The 25,342-nt window shown below is 38.4% G+C and overlaps 1 protein-coding gene across 1 annotated transcript in view; it reads left to right on the plus strand.

Moving 5' to 3' along the window:
* MRPS35 (mitochondrial ribosomal protein S35) overlaps window positions 1–25,342 on the plus strand; it is a 50,326-nt gene that overhangs the window by 13,260 nt on the left and 11,724 nt on the right. The gene's annotated exons all lie outside the window — the stretch shown is intronic.

Raw genomic sequence — 25,342 nt, forward strand, 5'->3', positions numbered from 1 at the left:
TTAATTGTATGTACCTTTAGTATAAGAAATGAGGAAAGGGTGAAATATCAAATATTCTAATCAAAAGAAAAGAAAAGCAATAATAAAAAAATGAGGGAAAAAATCAGGAATCTAATGTGTTCTTGAAAAAATAGTATCCACTTGTCACTGGATTATTATCTCCAATTCATGTGATAGGATAGAGTCAATCAGTCTCAACAGAAGTTGCTCTCTTTACATGTGAGCAATGAATCAAAGAGTGCATCTCTTCAACCTTTATAGATATTGTAGTTGTTAACAATATTTGGAATAGTCTTTCCCAGGAAGGCTGAGTTGCATCAGTACGCTGGAAATTCTTAATATACACCTTGTCTCCTGGGTTCAGGTCATGAAGTGAAAAGTCTAGTGGTCCAGCTTGTACTGCAGCTCTGGATTCATGGAGTTCACGCAGTTTGTGCTATAATTCCTGTATGTAGGAAACAATAGTAGTATCTCCCCCTAATAGTGATGTATGTGCGGGGGAGAAAAGTTTAGCCTGTATAGGTGGATGTCCAAAAAAACATCTCAAATGGTGAGAAGTGTAGGTCTCCTCTAGGCCTGCTTCTAAGATAAAATATGGCCAGAGGGAGAATTTCAGGCCATTTTAAATGGGTCTCAGTTCATAATTTGCCAATCATAGTTTCAAGTTCTTTATTCATCCTTTCAACTTGCCCTGAGCTCTGGAGATGATATGGAACATGGAATTTGGGAGTTATCCCTCAGCAAGAATATATTTGGTTTAAGACAGAATCAGTAAAATGACTTCCTCTATCTGAATCAATATGTGCTGGCAGGCCAAAGCGAGAAATAATTTCTTTTAAAAGCACCTTAGCAACAAAAGCTGCTGTGGCTCGTGTCTCAGGAAATGCTTCCGGCCATCTGGTCAGTTGATCTACTATGACTATACAAAATTTATAATGTCCGGTCTTTGGCATTGTTATGAAATTTATCTGTAGGTGCTCAAAGAGTGTGTAAGCCAGAGGATATCCACCAAAGGCTTTGCCATGAAAGGCATGTTGGTTATATGCTTGGCAGGTAGAGCAGGCTGTACATACTTTAGAGGCTATAGCAGTTATACCAGGGGCTATCCATACTCTCTTAACAGAGTCCACGATGCCCTGGGTGCCAAAGTGACCATTTTTATGAATAGATTGGCAAATTTGGTGATAGAAACTTCTAGTTCTAGGGAGCAGGGTTTTTCCTTCAGATAACACCCATACTCCATTAATCTGTTTTGCTTTGAATTTTTGCTTCCATTTTTTTCACTTCCTTTTCATTATAGGAAAGTGATAAATTGAAGTCATCAGTGGTTGTTAATGTTAAAATTAATTCAGGCCCTTCTATGGCTGCTAGCTTTGTAGCAGTATCTGCTCGATCATTTCCCCTAGACACAGGGTCAGTGCCACCTGTATGGGCAGAGCAATGAACTTCAGTCAGCTGGAGGACAGAAAGAACTTCATTAATAATTTCTGCATTAGCTATGGATTTTCCAGCTGAGGTTAAAAATCCTCTCTGGAGCCATAGTATCCCGACTGAATGACAAATGCCAAAAGCATATCTAGAATCTGTCTAAATTGTTGCCCTTTGGGTGGAGTCAAGCAAGCAGCAAAAGTTCAGACCTCAGAAAACTCTTCCTTACCGATTACAAACTGAATGCTCCTAGGGCACCGAAATTCAAACTGAACAACAGAACAGAGGAGGGGAACCCTCCTGGACTCAAATCAAAAGGTACGCCCCACAAAAGCTGGAATCCAAGAATACTCAGGTCTAAGGGGAAGGCATAGGCAAGGTCCCAGGACCTTTTCCCCCCCCCAACCCAGAGTGCTGAGCCCCCAGCAGCAGTGGGAACCTCTGAGCGGGCACTGGTTTGGAGGGTCTACCTTGTGAGCAGCGGGGCGCCGGGCTCGGAATGGACAGCAGGGAGGAAGCCAGGGAGAGACCAGGGCCATGGCTGGGTCCCTCCATCTGGCTCCAGTCTCACCGTTGCCTCGGGGCACATCCAGACCAATCCAGTTGAACCTAATCCCATCAGGACTCCTCAGAGCTCAGGGAGGTGGGCAAAGACACTGGGGAACCTTGCGGACATCGGAGAAGCAGCTGGAGAGAACTGGAGAGAGCCTGGGAGGACCAGCCTTCCAGGAGTTTTCGGCCTCGGAGCACATACAGCCCAACCCAGCTGAACTTAATCCAATCAAAAGCCTCCAGAGGACAGGGAAGCTAACATTCCTCCCCTAGAGACTGTACCAAGAGATCTGACAAAGTTCCAAGAGGGGAGACTGACAGCCCCAAAACAAAAAAAAAATGAGAGGATCAAGAGCACAGACAAATACGGGGAGCAAAGAAGGGGTAAACTTGAGCAAACAACAGAAAAGGAAAAAAGAAATGACAATAGACAGCTTCTGCACAGGTAATGAGCAAAGAGCGAATGAAACAGAGGGGAAGGGATCAGCAATGGAAAAATCAGAAATCCCAGCAAATACAGGCTTTGGAAGAACTCAAAATGCAATTCAAAACACAATTAAGAGAGGCTGAAGACAATTGGGAAAAGAACTTAAAAAATAAGATAAGTCATCTGGAAACAGAGGCACTTGAACTAAAACAAGAAAATAGTGTCTTGAAAGCCAAAATAAATTGTTGCCCTTTTATCCTTGGCAATTATACAAGCGTGCTTCAAAGCTATGAGTTCTGCTCCTTGAGCACTAATGTTAGAGGGCAGTGAAGCTGACCACTTAGTGGCAAATTCTGTGACTACAGCAGCTCCAGTGTCGCATGTGCAATCCCTCATAAAAGAGGAACCATCAGTAAATAAGACCAGATCTGGATTGTCTAAAGGGAGTGTTCAAGAGATCATCTCGAGGTTTTTCTGACCTAAACACTAGTGTTTCACAACTGTGTAATGATTCTCCTGAAGTTGGTAAATCTGGTAGGAAGGTGGCAGGGTTAAGGGTTGTACAGCTTTTCAAGGTAATGTTTTTGCAATTTAAGAAGGTTATTTCATACCTTGTAATTCGCTGATCAGAAAATGCCTGTGTTCTATGCCTTAGCAACAATGCTTCTACCTCATGTGGGCACATGATTGTTAATGGGCATCCCAATACTAGATAAACATATTTTGTCACTAGTAAAGCTGTAGCATCTATGCCTCTGAGATATGATGGTGCTCCTGAAGCTACTGGGTCCAGCTGGGCTGAATAATAAGCAACTGGGTGCTGAGAAGACCCCAAAGTCTGAGTTAAAACACCTGAAGCTACCCCTCTTCGCTCATGTACATACAAAGTAAATGACTTGTTGTAATCTGGGATGCCTAGAGCTGGGAAAGACAGGATAGCTTGTTTTAGATCTGATAGAGTTGACAGGCATTCTGGCTCTAATTTGAGGGGTTCAGGGACTGAATCCCTTGTTAGTGCCATAAGGGGTTTAGTAATTTCCCCATAGCAAGGAATCCATTGTCTGCAGAATCCTGTTGCCCCTAAAATTGCTCTCAACTGTTTCTTAGTGGTAGGAGCACTTAAATTTTGAATATTTTCAATATGTTTGGGAGAAATAAAATGAGCACCAGCTGTTAGAATACCCCAAATATTTTACTTTGGGGAGACACCACTGAACCTTCTCCTTCGAAATCTTATGCCCTCTTTTGTGCAATTCCAAAAGAAGGTGTTTACTATCTTCCTGGCATGCTTCTGCATCTGTTGAAGCCAAGAGTAGTTTATCTATGTATTTGATTAATTTGCTGTTTTTAAATTTTATATTTTCTGTATCTTGGCTCAAAATTTGTGCAAATAAGCTCGGGCTATCTACAAAGCCCTGTAGCAAACGACTCCAGGAGTAATTGCATCCCTGCCAGGTGAAAGCAAAGATATGCCTGGAGTTCTCATGTATGGGTATGGAAAAGAAGGCTGAGCACAAGTCCACTACTGTAAAGTATGTAGCTGTGCTAGGAATAGAGGAAATAATAGTATTGATGTTGGAAACTACGGAGTGTCTCTTTATAACGTGATTGTTCACAGCCCTCAAATCCTATACGATTCTATAGAGGTGCTTGCCATTGGGCCCCCTTTTTGGTTTTTTAACAGGCAGGATGGGCGTGTTGTATTCAGATTTACAAGGGATTATTATTCCTTGGTCAGTTAATGAGTTAATTACTGGGGTAATGCCCTCTATGGCCTCCTTTGAGAGAGGATACTGAGGAATGGAAGGAGGTGGGCTAGATTTAGATTTTATCTGCACAAAAACTTAAATAAACCTACATTGGAAGAAGATGTATCCCAAAGAGACTCTGGTATATCTTCAGGTATTACAAAGGTGGGGTTCTCTTTCCCCACCTGACTCTCTGAGAGAATTACAGGGAGTAAATTTAAAGATTCCTCACCATCTGGGGAGCAAGTTATTATGGCTCTGAGTTTGCATAGAAGGTCCCTCACCAGCAAATTTAAAGGGGAGTCAGGCATCAAAAGGAAGGAATGTTGTACCTCTAGGGGTCCTACATACATCATTCTAGGGGAAGGTTTTTTAACCCTTTGGGGTATTCCTGACACTATCATTACATTCTCTGAGCCAACAGAATAACAATGTAGATTAGGTGTGTACTCTTTAATACAGACATGGAGGCTCCAGTGTCTAAAAGACAATCATAGTAGGTGATACCCACCTTTAAGGTAACATGGGGTTCATTAGTATAAGGGGGACAACAGGAAGTAGGACATCAGGGTCCAGGAAAATCAAAGGTTGTATCCTCTGATTCTTGTGCGCCAGCCCTGTCCCCCCCACCCCTTCATTGTATTTGGGAAGTTCCTTGGGCACCTCACTGAAGGGCACACCCCGAGGGGTATTAGCACCTCGAGTATTTTTTGGACGAACACCACTTAAGTTATATTGTTGTGGAGTCATTTGGTTTGAGTTATCATTTTCCCAATATCTATTCCTTTTTTTTTACTTTTAAAAATTATTTTATTTGTTCATTTTCAAACTTTATTCCTTGGAAACAAAGATCATTTTCTTTTCCTCCCCCCCTCCCGCCACCCTTCCCATAGCCGACATGTGATTCCATTGGGTATCACATGTGTCCTTGATTCTAACCCATTTCCATGTTGTTGGTCTTTGCATTAGGGTGTTCATTTATCATCTCTCCTCAGTCATATCCCCTTAAACCCTGTAGTCCAGCACTTGCTTTTCCTCGGTGTTTTTACTCCCACAATTTGTCTTCTGCTTGTGGATGGTGTTCTTTCTCCTAGGTCCCTGCAGATTGTTCAGGGACATTGCCTTGACATAATGGAGAAGTCCATTATGTTCGATTGTACCACAGTGTATCAGTCTCTGTGTACAAAGTTTTCCTGTTTCTGCTCCTTTCGCTCTGCATCACTTCCTGGAGGTTGTTCCAGTCTCCATGGAATTCCTCCACTTTATTATTCCTTTTAGCACAATAGTATTCCATCACCAACATATACCACAATTTGTTCAGCCATTCCCCAGTTGATGGAAATTCCCTCATTTTCCAATTTTTGGCCACCACAAAGAGTGCAGCTATAAATATTCTTGTACAGGTCTTTTTCCTCATTATCTCTTTGGGGTACAAACCCAGCAGTGCTATGGCTGGATCAAAGGGCAGACAGTCTTTTATTGCCCTTTGGACATAGTTCCAAATTGCCCTCCAGAATGGTTGGATCAATTCACAACTCCACCAGCAATGAATTAATGTCCCAACTTTGCCACATCCCCTCCAACATTCATTACTTTCCTTTGTTGTCATGTTAGCCAGTCTGCTAGGTGTGAGGTGATACCTCAGAGTTGTTTTGATTTGCATCTCTCTGATTATCAGAGATTTAGAGCACTTTTTCATGTGCTTATTAATAGTTTTGATTTCTTTGGCTGAGAACTGTCTGTTCACGTCCGTTGCCCATTTATCAGTTGAAGAATGGCTTGATTTTTTATACAACTGGTTTAGCTCTTTATAAATTTGAGTAATTAGACCTTTGTCAGAGGTTTTTGTTGTGAAAATTGTTTCCCAATTTGTTGCTTCCCTTCTCAATTTGGTTGCATTGGTTTTGTTTGTACAAAACCTTTTTAATTTGATGTAATCAAAATTGTTTATTTTTACATTTTGTGACTCTTTCTATGTCTTGCTTGGTCTTAAAGTCTTTCCCTTCCCACAGGTCTGACATTTATATTATTCTGTGATCACCTAATTTACTTATAGTTTCCTTCTTTATGCTCAAGTCATTCTGAGTTTATCTTGGAGTAGGGTGTGAGGTGTTGATCCAAACCTAATCTCTCCCACACTGTCTTCCAGTTTTCCCAGCAGTTTTTGGCAAATAGTGGGGTTTTGTCCCAGAAGCAGGAGTCTTTGGGTTTGTCATATACTGTCTTGCTGAGGTCACTTAAGTCCAAGTCTGTTCTACTGATTCTCCTTTCTGTCTCTTAGCCAGTACCAAATTGTTTTGATGACCACTGCTTTATAATAGAGTTTGAGACCTGGGACTGCAAGGCCACCTTCCTTTGTAGTATTTTCAATATTTCCCTGGATATCCTTGATCCTTTGTTCTTCCAAATGAACTTTCTTACAGTTTTTTTCTAATTCAGTAAAAAAAATTTTGGAAGTTCAATGGGTATAGCACTAAATAGATCAATAAGTTTGGGTAGGATGGTCATTTTTATTATATTGGCTTATCCTACCCATGAGCAGTTAATGTTTTTCCAATTGCTCAAGTCTAGTTTTAGTTGTGTAGAGAGTGTTTTGTAGTTGTGTTCATATAGTTCCTGTTTGTCTCAGGAGATAGATTCCTAAGTATTTTAGTTTGTCTAAGGTGATTTTGAATGGTATTTCTCTTTCTAATTCTTGCTGCTAAGCTGTGTTGGAAATATATAGAAATGCTGATGACTTATGTGGGTTATTTTGTAACCTGCAACTTTGCTAAAGCTGTTGATTATTTCGACTAGCTTTTTGGTTGATTCTCTAGGATTCATTAAGTAGACCATCATATCATCCACAACGAGAGATAACTTGGTCTCCTCCTTGCCTATTTTAATGCCTTCAATTTCTTTTTCTTCTCTAATTGCTACTGCTAGTGTTTCTAGTATAATGTGAAATAATAGAGGTGATAATGGGCATCCTTGTTTCACTCCTGATCTTATTGGGAATGCATCTAGATTATCCCCATTGCAGATGCTGTTAGCTGATGGTTTTAGATATATACTGTTTATTATTTTTAGGAACAACCCTTCTATTCCTATGCTTTCTAGTGTTTTTAATAGGAATGGGTGTAGTATTTTGTCAAAGGCTTTTTCTGCATCTATTGAGGTAATCATATGATTTTTTGTTGGTTTGCTTGTTGATATGGTCAGTTATGTGGATGGTTTTCCTAATATTGAACCAGCCCTGGATTCCTGGTATAAATCCTACTTGATCATAGTGAATGACCCTCCTGATCACTTGCTGGAGTCTAGCAAAAAGCTAGTATCCTATATAAGATTTTTGCATCTATATTCATTAGGGAGATTGGTCTATAGTTTTCTTTCTCCGTTTTTGCCCTGCCTGGCTTTGGAATCAGTACCATGTTTGTGTCATAAAAGGAATTTGGTAAAACTCCCTCTTTGCTTATTATGTCAAAGAGTTTGTATAGCATTGGGATTAGCTGTTCTTTGAATGTTTGATAGAATTCACTTGTGAATCCATCAGGCCCTGGGGGATTTTTCTTAGGGAGTTCTTTGATGGCCTGTTGGATTTCTTTTTCTGATATGGGATTATTTAAGAATTCTATTTCTTCTGTTTGTCTAGGTAATTTATATTTTTATAAATATTCATCCATATCACCTAGAGTGGTATATTTATTGCCATATAATTGGGCAAAGTAGTTTTTAATGATTGTCTTAATTTCCTCTTCTTTGGAGGTGAGGTCCCCCTTTTCATCTTTGCTGTTAATTTGCCTTTCTTCTTTTAATTAGATTGACTAGCACTTTGTGTATTTTGTTTGTTTTTTCAAAGTACCAGCTTCTAGTCTTATTTATTAGTTCAATAGTTCTATCACTTTTGATTTTATCAATTTCTCCCTTAGTTTTTAGGATCTCTAGTTCAAGTTTTTTAATTTGCATTTCCAATTCATTGATCTCTGCCCTCCCTAAATTGTTAATATATGCACTCAGGAATATGAATTTTCTCTGAGTACTGCTTTGGCTGCATCCCATAAGGTTTGAAAGGATGTCTCACCATTGTCATTTTCCTCAATGAAATTATTAATTGTTTCTATGATTTGTTCTCTAACTAATTTCCAATTTTTGATTTGGCTCTCCATGTACCCTTACTGATCATTATTTTTATTGCCTTATCATCTGAAAAGGTTGCATTTATTATTTCTGCTTTTCTGCATTTGTATGCCATGTTTCTGTGACCGAGTGTATGGTCAATCTTTGTGAATGTGCCATGTGGTGCTGAGAAGAAGGTGTATTCCTTTTTGTCCCTATTTATTTTTCTCCATATGTCTATTAACTCTAATTTTTCTAAGATTTCATTCAAATCTTTTACCTCTTTCTCATTTATTTTTTATTTGATTTATCTAAATTTGATAGTGGTTGATTTAGGTCTCCCACTAATATGGTTTTACTGTCTATTTCCTCCTTCAATTCTCCTAGTTTCTCTATTAGAAATTTCGGTGCTATATAATTTGGTTCATACATGTTGATTAGTGATATTTCCTCATTGTCTATATTCCCTTTTAAGAGAATATATTTACCTTCCCTATCCCTTTTAACCAGGTCTATTTGTGCTTTGGCTTTGACAGATATCATGATTGCAACTCCTGCCTTCTTTCTATCAGTTGAGGCCCAAAAGGTCTTACTCCATCCTTTAATTTTGACCTTGTGAGTTCTATCCACCTCATGTGTGTTTCTTGGAGACAACATATGGTAGGGTTTTGGATTCTAATCCATTCTGCTATTCGTCTACATTTTATAGGTGAGTTCATCCCATTCACGTTCAAAGTTATGATTGTCACTTGTGGATTCCCTGGCATTTTGATATCCTCCCCTAAATCTGACCTTTTAAACTAGTGATTTACTTTAAATCAGTCCCCCTAGTCCCCTCCCTTGGTATGCTTCCCTTTCTAGCCCTTCCCTTTTTGTTCCCTTCCCCTCCCCCATCTCCTTCCCTCCCTTTTTCTATTCCCTCCCCCTCCTTAATTTCCCCTTCTCTCTTACCCTGTTGGTTAAGATAGAATTCAGGAACCCAATGGATCTGCATGTTCTTCCTTCTCAGAGTTGATTTCACTGAGATTAAGGTTTAAGTAATTCCAATTTGCATTCTCTTCCTCTCCTTCTTATAGAATTCTTCCCTTCCCCTTCCCATGTGTATCTTTGTGTGACTCAGATTATTCTATTTAGTTTTTTCTATTTCTTGAAGTATATCTCAGTACCGTCAACAATGCCCCACTCCCTTTTTCTTTCTTCCCCCCCTTTCTCCATATCGTCTTGATGCCCCAATCTTTCCGTATGCATGATTCTTCTAACTACTCTAATGATGCATACAATTTTTGAGAGTTACACATTACATTTTCCCCACATATTAATATATATAATTTGATATAAATGTAGTCTCTATAGAAGAGAGTTTGAATAAAAGAAAAAGATAACATTTTTCTCCTTTTCCGTTTCCTTCATATTTACCTTTTCATGTTTCTCTTGCTCTTTGTGTTTGGATGTCAAACTTTCCACAGAGCTCTGGTCTTTTCTTTATAAATACTTGCAAATCTTCTATTTTGTTGAATGTCCATACTTTGCCCTGGAAGTATATAGTCAGTTTTGATGGATAGCTGATTTTTGGTTGAAGATCCAGCTCTCTTGCTTTTCTGAATATCATGTTCTATGCCTTATGGTTGTTCAGTGTGGAAATTGCAAGGTCTTGTGTGACCCTGGTTGGCATTCCTTTATATCTAAATTGTCTTTTTCTGACTTCTTGTAGGATTTTTTCTGTTGCTTGAAAGCTTTGGAATTTGGCAATTACATTCCTGGGAGTTGTCTTTTGGGGGTTTAGTGTAGAGGGTGTTCTGTGAACTCTTTCAATGACTTTATTGCCCCCTTGTTCTAGAATCTCTGGGCAGTTTTCTTGGATGATATCTTGTCATATGATATCAAGATTTCTGGCTTTTCTGGTACCAATGATTCTCAGATTGTCCTTCCTTCCTCTGTTTTCCATGTCTGTCACCTTGTCTGTGAGATATTTCATGTTTTCTTCTAATTCCTTAATTTTTTGACTTTGCTTTATTAATTCTTAGTGTTTTGCAAGATCATTGGTTTTCAGTTGCTCAATTCTGATTCTTACGGCTTGATTTTCTGCTTTGATCTTTTGGCATTCAGCTGTAATTTTTTGGTTCTCTAATATAATTTGTTGGGTTTCTTTTTGAACCATTTCCCATTTCTCTTTCCAGAGGGCTTCCATCTTTCTGATGATTAGCTCCATTTGAGACTCTTCCAGGGATTTTGGACAATTTTCATTTTTTTTTCGGTTTTGCCTTTTTTGACTTTCATCCAGTATTTCCTCTGTAGCTTGGGTTTTTCCTCCATAGAAAGTTTCGAGGGTGACAGGTTTTTGTTTTTTTTTTTTTGCTGGGATTTTGAGGCTCCTGTGCATAGTTAGCCATTTTTTTCTGGACGTTTTCAGTTCCCTCTTTTGTCAGAAATCAGAGTCTGCTGATCAGGGATTTTTTTGTGTGTATGGAGTTAATGATCAGGGTCTCAGGTTTCCTCAGTCCTTTGCAGCTTTTCTCGGTGCCTTCCTCCAGGGGGCGCTCAGTGTCTGCTCTCTTCTTGCCCGCCTGGTTTTCCGGTTTAGTTACTTTTGGGGTTGGGTCCCCAGCAGATCTGGTTAATTCCCAAGGACCCTAAAAATGCTCCCTGTTCATTCCAGAGGGATTCCTGTCTCACTCCCTGACTCTGGCGGGCGCACTGGCTCTGGGCACCTGAAGTCTGCTCTCTCTAACGTCTTGAGTTTTTCTACCTAGCTGCCTTCAGAGGGGGGTCCCCCTGCTGTCCTAGTCAACTCACAAGGGTGCAGAAGTGCCCTCTCCTTGCTTCAGAGGCTCCCCTTGCTTGTTTGTCTCGGCGTGTGCTGGCCCTGGCTCTGGCCCTATAGGTGGGGGTGGGTCAGGCTGGATCAGCTCGCGTTTGCTTTTGGGTGGAAGCCCTTTCCCCCTCTTATAGTCTGGTAAAGCTTCGATCCCATGCATCTTCACTGCTGGTCCTTGCTCTACAGCTCCTCCGCTCCTCTGATATAGATTCTTAAGGTCTTTTGGGGTGATCCTTATTGGTGTATGTCGGTGTGTGTTGGGGAGAGTGATTAAGCCATGTTTAGCTGGTTGCCATGCTTCCCCGGAAGCTCCCAATATCTATTCCTATAGTTATCATTCCTAACGTTGTGGTTTCCATTATTATTATTATAGTTATTTCTATAATTATCACTTCTGTAGTTGTTATTAAACTGCGTATTCCTTCTGATAAGCTTGAGTAAAGTTCTACACTCTATCATTTTGTGGTCCTTCTTCTCACAGAATTGACAGGTAATGGATTAATAATTAGATTCTTGGAGAATGTCAAGTGTCATTGGTTGATTATCATGCCCACTTTCCGTTTTAGCCATCTTATCTTTTTAACATCTTAATTCTTCCTTTATTTCCTTTATGGTATCATTATTTTTTCCCTCCTTTGTTTCCCTTTGAAACATATAGAGCTGTTTTCTGCAGTTCTTCAAGGTTCATCTCTGTCCATCTTGGGCAATGTGTTCTAAAATCTAATCACTTTGCAAGAGTTATTGACAAAGAGCCTTCTAACTTGTCTTATTCAATTTTCTTTAGATAGGTCAAAATCCAGGTATCTACCCCTAAACTCGATTATTCTGTCCATGAACCTGGAGGGTGTCTCTTCCTCATTTTGCTTAATCTTTTCAAATTCTGTTCACTTATCTGTACTGTCTGCACACTCTCTCATTGCTGTTAGGATGGCCTCTCTACAATGGTATAGTTGTAAAAGATCCTCAGAGTCGTTAGAGTCCCATTTGGGATCCTGAGATGGCCAATGTGCTGCATTGCGCCCCTGGGTTTTGTTGACATTAGCAAGTCCTTGTAAGATGGATTATACTGAAAAAATATTTCTCATCTTTTTTGTTACTAGAAAGAGATCTTGTTTATATGTGGGGATATTTCATGTAAATTCACTTATTTCTTGGGGAGTAAATAGTATATTGTGCCTTAAAGTCACCACATCCCCGTTCCGTCCTATTTCAGGTACTTCTCTTAGAGGAAACAGACCTCTAATTGAATTTGGTACCTATGGGTCAGTTTTACTAAGACAAGTTTCTTTAGGATGAGATCTCCTTTGGGGTAGAATTTGGTTTTGTGTAGGAGGAGGAACATGAGAAACTGGGATTGTAGGGGAAGGGTCTTGGGGATTAAGTTCAGCCAAAATTTGCAGACCATGAGAGAAAAAGTCTGTTAACTGAGCTAGAGGGAAGATGTTTTCCTTCCCTCTAGAGATCTATTTCAGGGAAGGAAATTTCCACATTTAGAGGTTCAGAAACAGGTCTGTCATGTTCTAGTGGGGTGAGTGTTTGCCAGTTGATCCTGTAAGAAACATTTTAGATCATCCAATTGGACTTATATGTTCTTCTACATTTCAGCCTCAAATTTTTTAATATTTTCCTGTGTTTTATCTTCAAATTTTTGCATAATTTTCTGTATTTTTGTTTCTGATTCTTGCATAATTTCTTGTATTTTAGCTTCACAATTTTGTGTGTTTTTCTGAATTTCAGCTTCAAATAATTTTTTTTTATGTTAGCATCTCTAAGCACAGTACTGAGAAATACAAAAATGACATTACCTAATAATATAAAAAACTGGAGATATGCTGAATTCCTCAGTGCCTCTAATTCTTCAACCGCCATATAAATGTCGAAGAATGTAGTATTCATTTATATTTACACACACACACACACACACACACACACACACACACACACACACACACGTGTATATATATATTTATTATTTTCCTAGAGGGCTTCACAAAAAATGTGGGGAGCAGGGCAAGGCCAAAAACTCTGTTTAGAGCCCCTTCACTCCTGATTAAGAATAATCTTGGCAGTTGTTCCCTGAGGGAAAGGGGATTTGTAGCTAAGCAGCTTTCCCAGTCCTGCTGCTTTGGATTAAAAAAAAGAAAGAAAGGAAAAAACAGCTATTTTCTATCTAATTTAAGGAGAGAGGGAAAAAATTCCAAATTTACTTATCTCTACAGCTGATCAAAATAAGCTCTTAAAAGCTGAACTTAGTCACAGTAGAGAAAAGACTTAGGGAAGTTAAGAAGATTGAGGGTATTTTATCACAACTGATGTGGTCAGCCAAAACTGTAAAGATAATTTTAGTGTTGTGACTTAAAATCTAAATTTAATTGGGCCAGGGAAAATCCCAAATAATAAAATACCCAAGTCAGCTGGAAATTTATGGTGATTTAATTGATATAGTGGAAAGAAATTAAAGAAGAAGGGGGAAGGAAAGGGGGAAGGCTTTCTCCTCCCTGACTTGTATCGGGAGGGAAGTTTAGGGGATCTAGAAAATAAGGTTTTGGAGTGTGAAGGAGGAAGGAATCTGCCTGAACTCCAAAAGGGCTCAGCCAAGATGCCCGAGCCTGAATCAGCTCAAGGGCAAACTCACCGCCAAACCCAGACAAATAGCTGCCACCATGCCAAGATGTCTGAATGCTTAGCACGCTGCCAGCCAGCGTCGCCTCTCTGGGGAAAGAGGGAGAGAGAGGAAGTGACATGCCTTATATAGACAGTTTTACACCAGTTTCCTGCATCTCATCTGTGCCAATGATAGCTTAGCTTGACTTAGGACAGCCCAGGGGTCTGTCCGCTGTTTCTGATTTGTCATTTGCTAGCACATGCCCATGTAATGTGGGTGTGCACATTCCTGGTGCTAGTCCAAGCAAGATGGAGAGAATCTAAAAATCACACTGGGAAGTATTCAGAAGGAACCAAGAAACTCATTTGCTAAACAAGAAAGTAAAGTGTATTTATCAAAGTGCTATTTAGAATATGATATGATGTGTATTTTGTGGACCCTTGCCCACCCAGATACATGACTTCACAAAAGGGAAATCAAGTTCAGTGGTCCCCATGCCAACATTCTGCTACAATCACATTCCAGTTGGGAAATTAGAATTCTTTTAACCTTCAGCCTCCTTCACTAACAGAATTCCTTTACACTCTTCCTTTACTAGCTTTTAGCGTCCCAGTTACCTTCCATCCTTGCAGGTTCTTTGTTTAAATAGTATATGTTTGGGGGGGGGGGGCAGCTGGGTAGCTTAGTGGATTGAGAACTAGGCCTAGAGATGGGAGGTCCTGGGTTCAAATCTGGCCTCAGCCACTTCCTAGCTGTGTGACCTTGGGCAAGTCACTTGACCCCCATTGCCTAACCCTTACCACTCATCTGCCTTGGAGCCAATACACAGTATTGACTTCAGGACAGAAGGTAAGGGTTTATTTAAAAAAAAAATAGTATATGCTCACTATCCCAGGGACAGACCCAGCCCCTTCTGCTATGCCCTGTGAAATACTTCAAAACTTCAAAAACACAACAGCTATTTCTAACATCAGTTGTTTCAGATCCAGTCATTTCAATGCTACCCTCTTTGAAAGAGATATTTTTTTAAAGCCTCAGCATTCCTTGGACCCTTGATGGTCCAGGTGCCTTTTATTTGAAGCTGTAACTCCAGGTTATTCCTGCCATTCACTTTCCCATGTGTCTGTCTTGAAATGCTGAACATTGCTAGAAAATGGGTACAGATGGCTTATATCCAGTTTCAGCTGAGCTATAACTGCTACTGGCCAACCTTTTTATCTTTTGTTCACTCCCTTTTGCTTTTCCCACAGTTAAGAGATTTCCAAAATCAGAGATTCAGAGTTGATAGGGACCATAGAAATCATAGAAATCAGCCCCCTCTTTTTACAGATGAGTAAATTGAGGCTCAGATTAAGTGACTTGCCCAGGGTCACATAGCTATCAAGTATTTGAGGCAGGATTTGAACCCAGGTTTCCTAATTCAACGCCATCCACTATACTTCATTGCTTCTCAGTCCTTCAGTATTCAGCTTTGGTCCTTTTGCTTTTTTTTAAGTGACTAAAAGAGACTAAAATCTTACTGAAGCTGTTTTTCTTGTTTCTCTTGATCTTTGCCTACCTTCTTTATTCTTCTCCTCATAGAATTATGTTTAATTCCTACCTGACTGAGGTACCTCAGTGGAAATCTAGTTCATCTTGTACTTGACAAGAACTCTGTCTGTGTCCTTCCTGACAAGTAGTCATTGAGCCTTTAAGGCTCAGAAATCTCTAGCAAAGGGATGCAGCTTCTTTCACTTTTTACTTGCTCTGATTGTTAGGAAAGTTTTCCTGATATCAGACCTATATACCTTATATAACTTCTTCCCATTGCTTCTTTTTCTATGTTCTTTTTCTCTTGTTATATTCAACCCAACATTCTAACTGTTGAGATTGTTTGAATCCTGATTCTGTTGTACACTGTATTGTGTAGTCTGCAACTTTGATATGTTCCATTAGTCTTTATACAAATCATAGATAAAAATGTTCAAGAGTAAGAGCCACCTCCATATCTGGGCTATCTCAGTAGGGAGTTTTCTCCTAGTTGACATTTACCCACTAATGACCACTTTTTTGGCCATCAAACTCTTTTAAAGTCTACCTCACTATGTTATTGTCTGGTCTATATCATTCCATCTTTTCCACATGAATAGCATGTTCAGATACTTTCCTTAAGTCTAGATGAATTGTTCTGGACAGCAATTTGGAAGAATTTTTTAAAATAAGAAAAGTAGCTTTAAAATTATCCAAATTACCCATTCTCAGAGGTCTTATTGCTAGGCACATATACTCAAGGATGTCAAAGATCTCCAAAGAAGGGTTCCATATATACCAAAATATTCATAACAGTACTTATGGTAACAAGGGACTAGGAACAAGGTAATTAAGGAAGGAATAGCTAAACAAATTATTTGTGATTTATGAAAGTACAGGAGAATTACTAATGTATAAGAAATGATGAATGTGAAGAATTCAGAGAACCATGGAAAGACTCACATGCACAAAGCAGTGAAGTAAGTAGTCCATCAGTAATCAAGCATTTATTAAACACCCACTGTGTTCTGAGCATTGTCATAAGCACACAAAGACAAAAATGAAAGCCCTTCTACCTAAGGGCCTTGAATTTGAGAGTGAGGGGGAATGGATTGGGGATGGAGATGACACGTACATATTTTATGAGATGCAAAATGTATACAAAAAATTACTCAGTAATTTTGGAGTAGAAGAAGTAGTAGCTAAAGGGATCAGGAAAGACTTCATGTAGAGTTGAGTTCTGAAGAAAACGAGAGATTCTAAGAGTCAGGGATGAGGAGAGAGTAGTCATGGAGGACAACTTAGTATAGGAGATGTATGCTTTATGTAAGGAACACAGAGAAAACCAGTTGGCTAGACAGTAGAGTGTGGAAGGAGAATAATATTCAGTAAAGTTGTGAAAGGTATGTTGAGGCCAGGTTGTAAAGGGCTTTAAAAAACTAACCAGAGAAAGTTATGTCTGATCCCAGAGGCTTATATATATTATATATATCTGATCCCAGGTTGTATATTATTATTATCATTATTATTAATTGAATATGGGAGTGGCATAGCCAGGCCTATGCTTTAGAAAAATAATTTTTTAGGTATAGTGAGAAAGATTGGAAAGAACAGATACTTGAGGAGGGGAGAACCAGATAGGAGGCTCTTGCAATAATGCAAGCAGGAGGGGATGACAGCCTGAACCAGGATAGTGGCCATGTGAATAGAAAGGAAGGGACAAATGTCAGATGTATTGTGGAGGCAGAATAGAAAAATTTTGGTGATTGATTGGATATTATATTACAATGTAAATGGAAAGAACAAAAACAATGAAAACTATCAAATTTCTTCCTAGTGTTGTTTTACTTTACATTATTGTGGTCATTGAGTAAATTTTTTACTGTTTTGACTTCTCTCTTCTTTAGTTTATACAAGTTTTCCCAAGTTTCTATGAATTTTTCATATTTTGACATTTCTTTTGGCACAGTAAATGACCATTTCATTCATATGCTGCAATATATTCAAGCCATTCTCCAACCAGTGGCCATCCACTTTGTTTCCAGTTCTTTGCTACCACAAAAAGTGTTGCTACAAATATTTTTGTATATATAAGACTTTATTTCTGTCTTTGACTTCCATGTGGGTTTGTTCCTGATAAAGCTATTCCTCAGGCAAAAGGTATATTCAGTTTAATAAATTGCTTAATATAATTCTAGATTGTTTTCCAGACCCTGTGTATAATGCTGGTCAGGGTTGACGTATTGATTTGTTTTGCTGAAAAAAAAATTTGTTCTTTTTTAAAAAGGGATGATTTTCTTGGATAGGGAGAGAGATTTTCTGGGTGATGTAAAAACAAAAGGTATCCTTGGGCATGAGGTCACATGACTGTTCCTGATACATGACAGTCCCTGCAACTGGGGAGGAAGATTACTTAGTTCTGAGCTGTAGCGGGACTAAAGTCTGAATCAAATGTCTGCACTAAGTGTCCACCTACAGTGAGCTCTAGGAGTGGCAATACCACATGACTGTTTAAGGAAGGGCAAACCAGCCCATGCTGCAAACAGAGCAGGTCAGAATACTCTGTGCCAGTCAGCATGGGGATCCACCCATGAGTGTCTGCTGCAACCTGGGCAGGATGGGAAGACCTGGTCTTAAAAGCAAAATTTCAAGATATCAATAATAATATTAATGAAGTATAATTAATAAAGACTGTAAGAAAAATGTTTGTGGGAAATGAGTTCCATTTTGGACATGCCGAGTTTAAAATGTCTCTGCTACAACAATTTTGAAATATTTGATAGGGAGGTGAAGAGGCAATTGTAGAGTCTAGGAGAGACTAGAAGTTTGAGAATTGTTTGCATAGAGATGAAAATTAAACTCCTCAGAGCTAATGAGGAGAGAGCTAATTGGAGAGAGAATTGAAGAGGATTGAGACAAGGACCTGGGAAAATACTCAAAGGTAGGGATCATAATATGGCTGATCAAAGGAAATTGAAAAGGAGCAATCTCTGACAGGTAGAATAATCAAGAGAATACAATATCATGAAAACTCAAGAGATAAGAAAGTATGCAAGAGAAAAGGTGGTCCCCAGTGTCCAATACTGTAGAGAGTTTGAGAGGGATAAGGATTGGGAAAAGGCCATAAGATTTGGCATTCAAGAGGTCATTGTCAAGAGGTCTACTTGTGCTGGACATAGGAAGCAGCATGCATAAAATTCCCAGAACCTGATTCTTTCAAGACTGAATGTGTTAGTGGCATTCCCAATAGGGCGGTGTCTGGAAATATGGCTGTTGAATGTATTAATGAGAATAATACTGGAGAGCCTGTAGTTCTTCAGCATTCTGAGCATTTTCAAACATTACATAATGTTGGTTTGCCATAGGAAGTTGCTATAAAAAACCTTGAAATTTACATTGCAGGTTTAGTTGCGCACAGTGATCTAGATGAAAAAGATTGAAGTTTTAAAAGAATTTAGTGAAGAGAATTCATTGGCAGCACTTAAGACTTTAAAGACTCATGTCTTTCAATGATATTCAGAACAAAAATACCTTTTTATGTGGAGTCAGAGATATATGTATCCATGTATATGTGTGCAAAGAGAACATTTGTAAACCAAAATGATCAATTCCAGCCAAGGACAATCAAGTTAAATTAAGGCAGTCTTGGAAAGAATAAGCTATACAATTATTAGAATCACTGGACAGAGGAAGTATGGGGGATTCCCTTGCAATTCAATGTGTGCCTTTTGTTAACACCTTACTATTTGTGGGAAAGAAATCTGTTTGAAGATGAACTTGTTACATTATTGGAAGCAGCTGGGCCTAATTGGAATCTATACTCAGTGATATATATGGTCTAAATAGAGTATATGCTTTTGTAGCTTTATGTGCAAAGCAGATCAGGAACCCGCTAAAGTATATAATATTTGTGAAATTTGCTCCATAAAACATCAGCATTTGCATCTCTTACAAATAATAGACTTTTTGTTGAGTCTATTCCTAAGAGTAAATATGAGTGGATTCTTAAAGGTTTTAGCAAATAACAGAGGACTTTAGAGATGTCAATTTATGCCACCAATTGGATGACAAGAAAAAAGAACCAATGAACATTACAGAATTTGTGCTTAGAGACATTGGTTGGTAAATGAGGCCCAGATAGGGGCATAGTTGGATGAACCAATCCAGATCCTGAAAAGTGAATGTGTTCTTGTTATGCATCCTTGCCTAGAAGATGGGGAAAGTCAAAACATTTCATCAGTTTGGGAGACTGGAATGAGTGAAGCAACTAAGGGTTATGCATTCATTCATTTAAATGGGTAAGATGGTGCTATAGAGGCAATAAAATGGCAAAAACTTAGAAGAGAGAAAATTCAGAAAACTTTTTTTTTTTTGCTAAATCAGGTAAAAAAAGGGAAAGAGGCAAAGCCCAGAGGCAAGAAGCAAAAAATCAAATGTATAATTAAGAGTCTACCTCAAATGCCCCCTTCAATGAGAGGTCAGTGCAAGGGATATCCTTCAGATTTTATGTATATAAGGATTATTATGATTATTTTTCCATGATTACCATAACGATTAAGGTGGGTATGAAGATTCATCCTTTGGTTATGAAGATTTTCAAGTTGGAGATAGAGAAAGAGGTAGTAGAAGAACCTTGGTGCAAGAGGCAAAGCCAGCAACAAAGAGGCTATAGGGGATTCTGGCCCATTACAATGAAGATGGACTTGTTACATGGGATTACACCAGAAGCCTGCAGATAAGAAATGATAAAGAAATGAAGCACTCTTCAATATTGCAGCTGAATACAGAAATCCTTTCAGTGAAGATCATATAATTAAATATTGGATATTGAGCTAATACTTGGACTTTAGTATGAATTTCTTTAGTAAGTTTTTCTTCAGTAAAAGCTAGTAAAACCAAAGCTTTATTTTCCCAATGTGATCTAGCCAAATCCTTCAGAACTTATTTTCACAAAGAATAATTCCTCTTTTGAAAAAAATAAGAAGTCTCTGGTAACTTCGATGAGAATAGGTTCAGCCAAAGATGATGGTGATGATGGTATTCAGATCACAAAGAACCGAGAAGTGAGTGTGAGAAGATGTGTGGAAAACTTTTTCTAAGTGTTTGTGAAAAGGAGGCGAGGCAGGGAATTTGAGGGAATGATAAGGTAGAATGAGAGTTTGTTCTAGGTTTGGTCACCTTGGGCATTTTTTTTGGTAAGCAGAAAAGGAGAACCCAGGAGATAGGAAGAATTTTTTTTTAATATTTTATTTGATCATTTCCAAGCATTATCCATTAAAGACATAGATCATTTTCTTTTCCTCCCCCCACCCCCCATAGCCGACGCGTAAATCCACTGGGCATTACATGTTTTCTTGATTTGAACCCATTGCTATGTTGATAATATTTGCATTAGAGTGTTCATTTTTAGAGTCTCTCCTCTGTCATGTCCCCTCAACCGCTGTATTCAGGCAGTTGCTTTTCCTCGGTGTTTCTACTCCCACAGTTTATCCTCTGCTTATGAATGGTGTTTTTTTCTTCTAGATCCCTGCAAATTGTTCAGGAACATTACACCGCCACTAATGGAGAAGTCCATTACATTCGATTATACCACAGTGTATTAGTCTCTGTGTACAATGTTCTCCTGGTTCTGCTCCTCTCGCTCTGCATCACTTCCTGGAGGTTGTTCCAGTCTCCATGGAACTCCTCCACTTTATTATTCCTTTTAGCACAATAGTATTCCATCACCAACATATACCACAATTTGCTCAGCCATTCCCCAATTGATGGGCATCCCCTCATTTTCCAGTTTTGGGCCACCAGAAAGAGCGCAGCTATGAATATTTTTGTACAAGTCGTTTTGTCCATTATCTCTTTGGGGTACAGACCCAGCAGTGCTATGGCTGGATCAAAGGGTAGATATTCTTTTGTCGCCCTTTGGGCATAGTTCCAAATTGCCATTCAGAATGGTTGGATCAGTTCACAGCTCCACCAGCAATGAATTAATGTCCCTGCTTTGCCACATCCCCTCCAGCATTCATTACTTTCCTTTGCTGTTATGTTAGCCAATCTGCTAGGTGTGAGGTGATACCTCAGAGTTGTTTTGATTTGCATCTCTCTGATTATAAGAGATTTAGAACACTTCTTCATGTGCTTATTAATAGTTTTGATTTCTTTATCTGAGAACTGCCTATCCATGTCCCTTGCCCATTTATCAATTGGAGAATGGCTTGATTTTTTGTACAGTTGATTTAGCTCTTTATAAATTTGAGTAATTAAACCTTTGTCAGAGGTTTCTATGAAGATTTTTTCCCAGTTTGTTGTTTCCCTTCTGATTTTAGTTACATTGGTTTTGTTTGTGCAAAAGCTTTTTAATTTGATGTAGTCAAAATTGTTTATTTTACATTTTGTGATTCTTTCTATGTCTTGCTTGGTCTTAAAGTCTTTCCCCTCCCAAAGGTCTGACATGTATACTATTCTGTGTTTACCCAATTTACTTATGGTTTTCTTCTTTATGTTTAAGTCACTCACCCATTTTGAATTTATCTTGGTGTAGGGTGTGAGGTGTTGATCTATTTCTAGTCTCTCCCACACTGTCTTCCAATTTTCCCAGCAGTTTTTATTGAATAGGGGATTTTTGTCCCAAAAGCTGGGATCTTTGGGTTTATCGTATACTGTCTTGCTGAGGTCGCTTTCCCCCAGTCTAATTCCACTGATCTTCCTTTCTGTTTCTTAGCCAGTACCAAATTGTTTTGATGACTGCTGCTTTGTAATATAGTTTAAGGTCAGGGACTGCAAGGCCCCCATCATATGTGTTTTTTTTTTCATTATTTCCCTGGATATCCTTGATCTTTTGTTGTTCCAAATGAATTTTGTTATGGTTTTTTCTAAATCAGTGAAGAAGTATTTTGGTAGTTCAATGGGTATGGCACTAAATAGATAAATAAGTTTGGGTAGGATGGTCATTTTTATTATATTGGCTCGTCCAGATAGGAAGAATTTGAAGGTTAATGAGAGAGATTAGTGTTATAGAAAATAAGTTTCACTGGAGAAGAGAAGAGATCAAGAATACTTCTAGTGGAGTTGGTCTTAATAGTAGTTCATCAGAGATGAGTAAAGCAAAAGAGTAAGGGGATGATGTCAAGAGGTTTTGAGATGGAAAACTGGCAAAAGGTCTTGATTATCTCAGTAAAGTCCTACGTGAGACCTCTGCTGAGACAGTATGGGAAGGGTATAGAATGGGAAGTTTGAGGGTTGAAGAAACATTTTAGAACAGTCTCTGTGGGGAGTGGGTTAGAGAAACCATTACACAAGTGAAAGGATTGTCTTTGTGTTGTGAGGACCCTGTTGAGTTTAGATAACATAAATTCATAGTGGACCCAGATAGCACGGTTAGCTAGTTTCCTTTAGCTCTTTTTACCAACATAAGAGTAGGAACAAAGGAAACAGATAGAATATTTCAGGATTGATGTTTAGAAAACTCAAAGCATTAAAAAAAAAAAAGAACAGGGTGAGAGATTCAAGAATAAAGGGCAGTGTAAAGTTGAATTGTTTAACTATGGGGTTGAGATTGAAAAGAGAGAAAAGGGATGTTAGAGCAGAACTGGTGACCTGGAAGAGTTCTGAAGGATAGAGGGATTAGTGATCCAGGTAAGGTTGAAGACCAGGTTTGGGACGGTTAGGGTCTAGGCTAGATGGAGTGCTATGATCTGATAAGAGATTTTCTGTTTTTTTATCATTGAAGTGAAACACTTGTGGGTTTGGTGAGCTAAAGGATTTCCCCATTCCTGTGTTTGACTGATGAGTCGTAGATATGAGCATTTGCTAAAAGCATAGTATAAGGACAGATACAAGTTGGAATACTGGATTTCTTAAAAGAAGAGGCAGAATGATTTGGGGTAAATAGATAATTGCTATTAGGATCTGGATTGTTGGATAGATAGATAAATAGCATTTATTAAACACTTACTCTATACTAAGCATTGTGCTAAGTGTTGGGGTTATGAAAACAGGAAAACAAATAATCCCTTACTCTAATAAATTGGAGACAAAACATAGAAGGGAGCTAGAAAACCTGGATTGAGAGTGGAAAGGATCAAGCCATAGGATGAGCTGGAAGCAACAGAAGGGCTAGATATGATTGTTCATGAAAGGGACTCATTGATCAGTGGCTTCATGGCAGAGTCATGATCTGAATCTCAGATTAACAGATTGCAGCAAAGGGGGTGTGTGGAAGTAGCAGTGGGGAATAAGTAGAATTTTGACTCCTTCCAGGACCAGGGTATAGGCAGTAGGAGAGAAAGCAATCCAATGCTGGGAGAGGGTAACTAGAGCCAAATGTGACAATGACAAGCTAGAAGTAGCCTGGAGAACAAAAATGAAGGGATTTTATTATTTATGAAAGGAGAATTCCAGAGTGGTAAGTGGAGGCGGTGAGAGATAGGAAAAGTAGGATTGGGATGAATGGAGATGAGAAAACTAAAGGTAGAGTTTGGGGAGGGGGGGTGGCCTATTCATCATTGTTAGGATGAGCGTAGAACAGAGGTTCTTAACTTTTTTTTGTATCATGGGTCCCTTTGATAGTCTAATGAAGCCTATGGATACCTTCTTAGAATAATGTTTTTAAACATATAAAATATTAAAGATTGCAAAGTATCCCCATTACATTGAAATACAGTTATCAAAATATTTTTAAAAATAATTCAGTCTCTGGGTTAGGACAGTGTTATTAGAAACTTGTGGCTATTTTTTATGAATAGCCCTTGAAACATTGGAACTGTTACTACAGAGGAGAGAAATAAATATCTTGTTTCTTATTCATTCCCTTGACTGTCTTAGTTTTATAGGAGTAACCCAGAATCAGCAAGAAGAAATACTGAAGATATTTTAGCTTTTGTGAACTTTATTATTTTGTTTTTCTACATTTTACTGAATGCTTTTTTGAAAACAGACACACATCTGCATAGCAAACTAGAAAGGAGTTTGAAATATTCTCTTACCTTTGATATAATACAAATACATGAATTTTTATACTCTGACATAAAGGAACTTTTAAAACTTTCGGTTTTTTAAATAGTTTTGTTAAAAAAGAGACACCTTGGGCTGGTGTTAGTATGTTTAAGGTGAAAGTGATTTTGCAATACCTGTTTGTGCTAGCAGGTGGCGTAAGTGCACCATGAAGCTGATTTGAAATGTTTGTATGGTATAAACTTTATACACTTTTGCTGAAGTATTAAAATGTTCCTGTGAACATGAATAAGGAGTGACTTGAATAATACTGCAACAATAAGGATTGAAGCTACCTATATACATTTTCTTTATATTAGATAAATATCCAAGTTATGGTGGTTACTAAATATTTCTTAAAAGTTTTATGCTTTTTAAATACTTGAGTCATATTCATTGTTCTTGACCAGTAGATTTTTAATGGTCAATATTATTACTAAGTGCCTTTAAAAACTTTTCATTTTGCCTTTTTTTTTTGTTATTCCCCATTTATTATTTTAAAAGGTGTTTCTAATAAAACTTATTTAGGTTTAAGCCAAAAATTATATCTCCTCTCTTTTTAAATACAAAATCTACAAAAATTAATGAAAGACAGTTCATAAAGGGGTAGAAGAGGTCAGACATTTAATTTTTTTCCTCCTTTTTTCCAGACATTACCCAAGCCATTTTAGATAGATAGGAGTCTAGTTTGTTCTTTGTAAGGAGAACCCAGTTGTATTTAGTCTCCTGTTTCCAGGTTCTCTTTTTCAGCTTGTTTTTTCAGATTGTTATACGGAGTCTTTGTACTTTTCCACCTCTTAGGTTCTGTTTCTAACCTTCTTTAAGGTTTAAGCTATCTCCATAAGTGAATGCCTCTAAACTAGACATGATAATATGGTTCTGGTTTTTTGTCAATTCATCAGTCAAGAGTTCCTCCTATGTGTCAGAGAGTGTTGGGGATAGAATGAAACAATCCCTACTTGTAGAGAAAAGAGCATTGAGTCTATATTCAGAAAACTTGCGTTCAAATCCTGCCTCTGATGCTTATTATCTTTGTGGCCTTTAGCAAATAACTTAATTTCTTTGAGCCTCAGTTTCTTTACCTTAAAATGAGAGGATGAGGCTAAATGATTCAGATTCCCTTTCTGTCCTCTCTATGACCCTATGACTATAAAATTGTGTTTTTTCCATGAACT

The sequence above is a fragment of the Monodelphis domestica genome, chromosome 5, assembly GCF_027887165.1.
Source record: "Monodelphis domestica isolate mMonDom1 chromosome 5, mMonDom1.pri, whole genome shotgun sequence".
Classification (NCBI taxonomy): Eukaryota; Metazoa; Chordata; class Mammalia; order Didelphimorphia; family Didelphidae; genus Monodelphis; species Monodelphis domestica.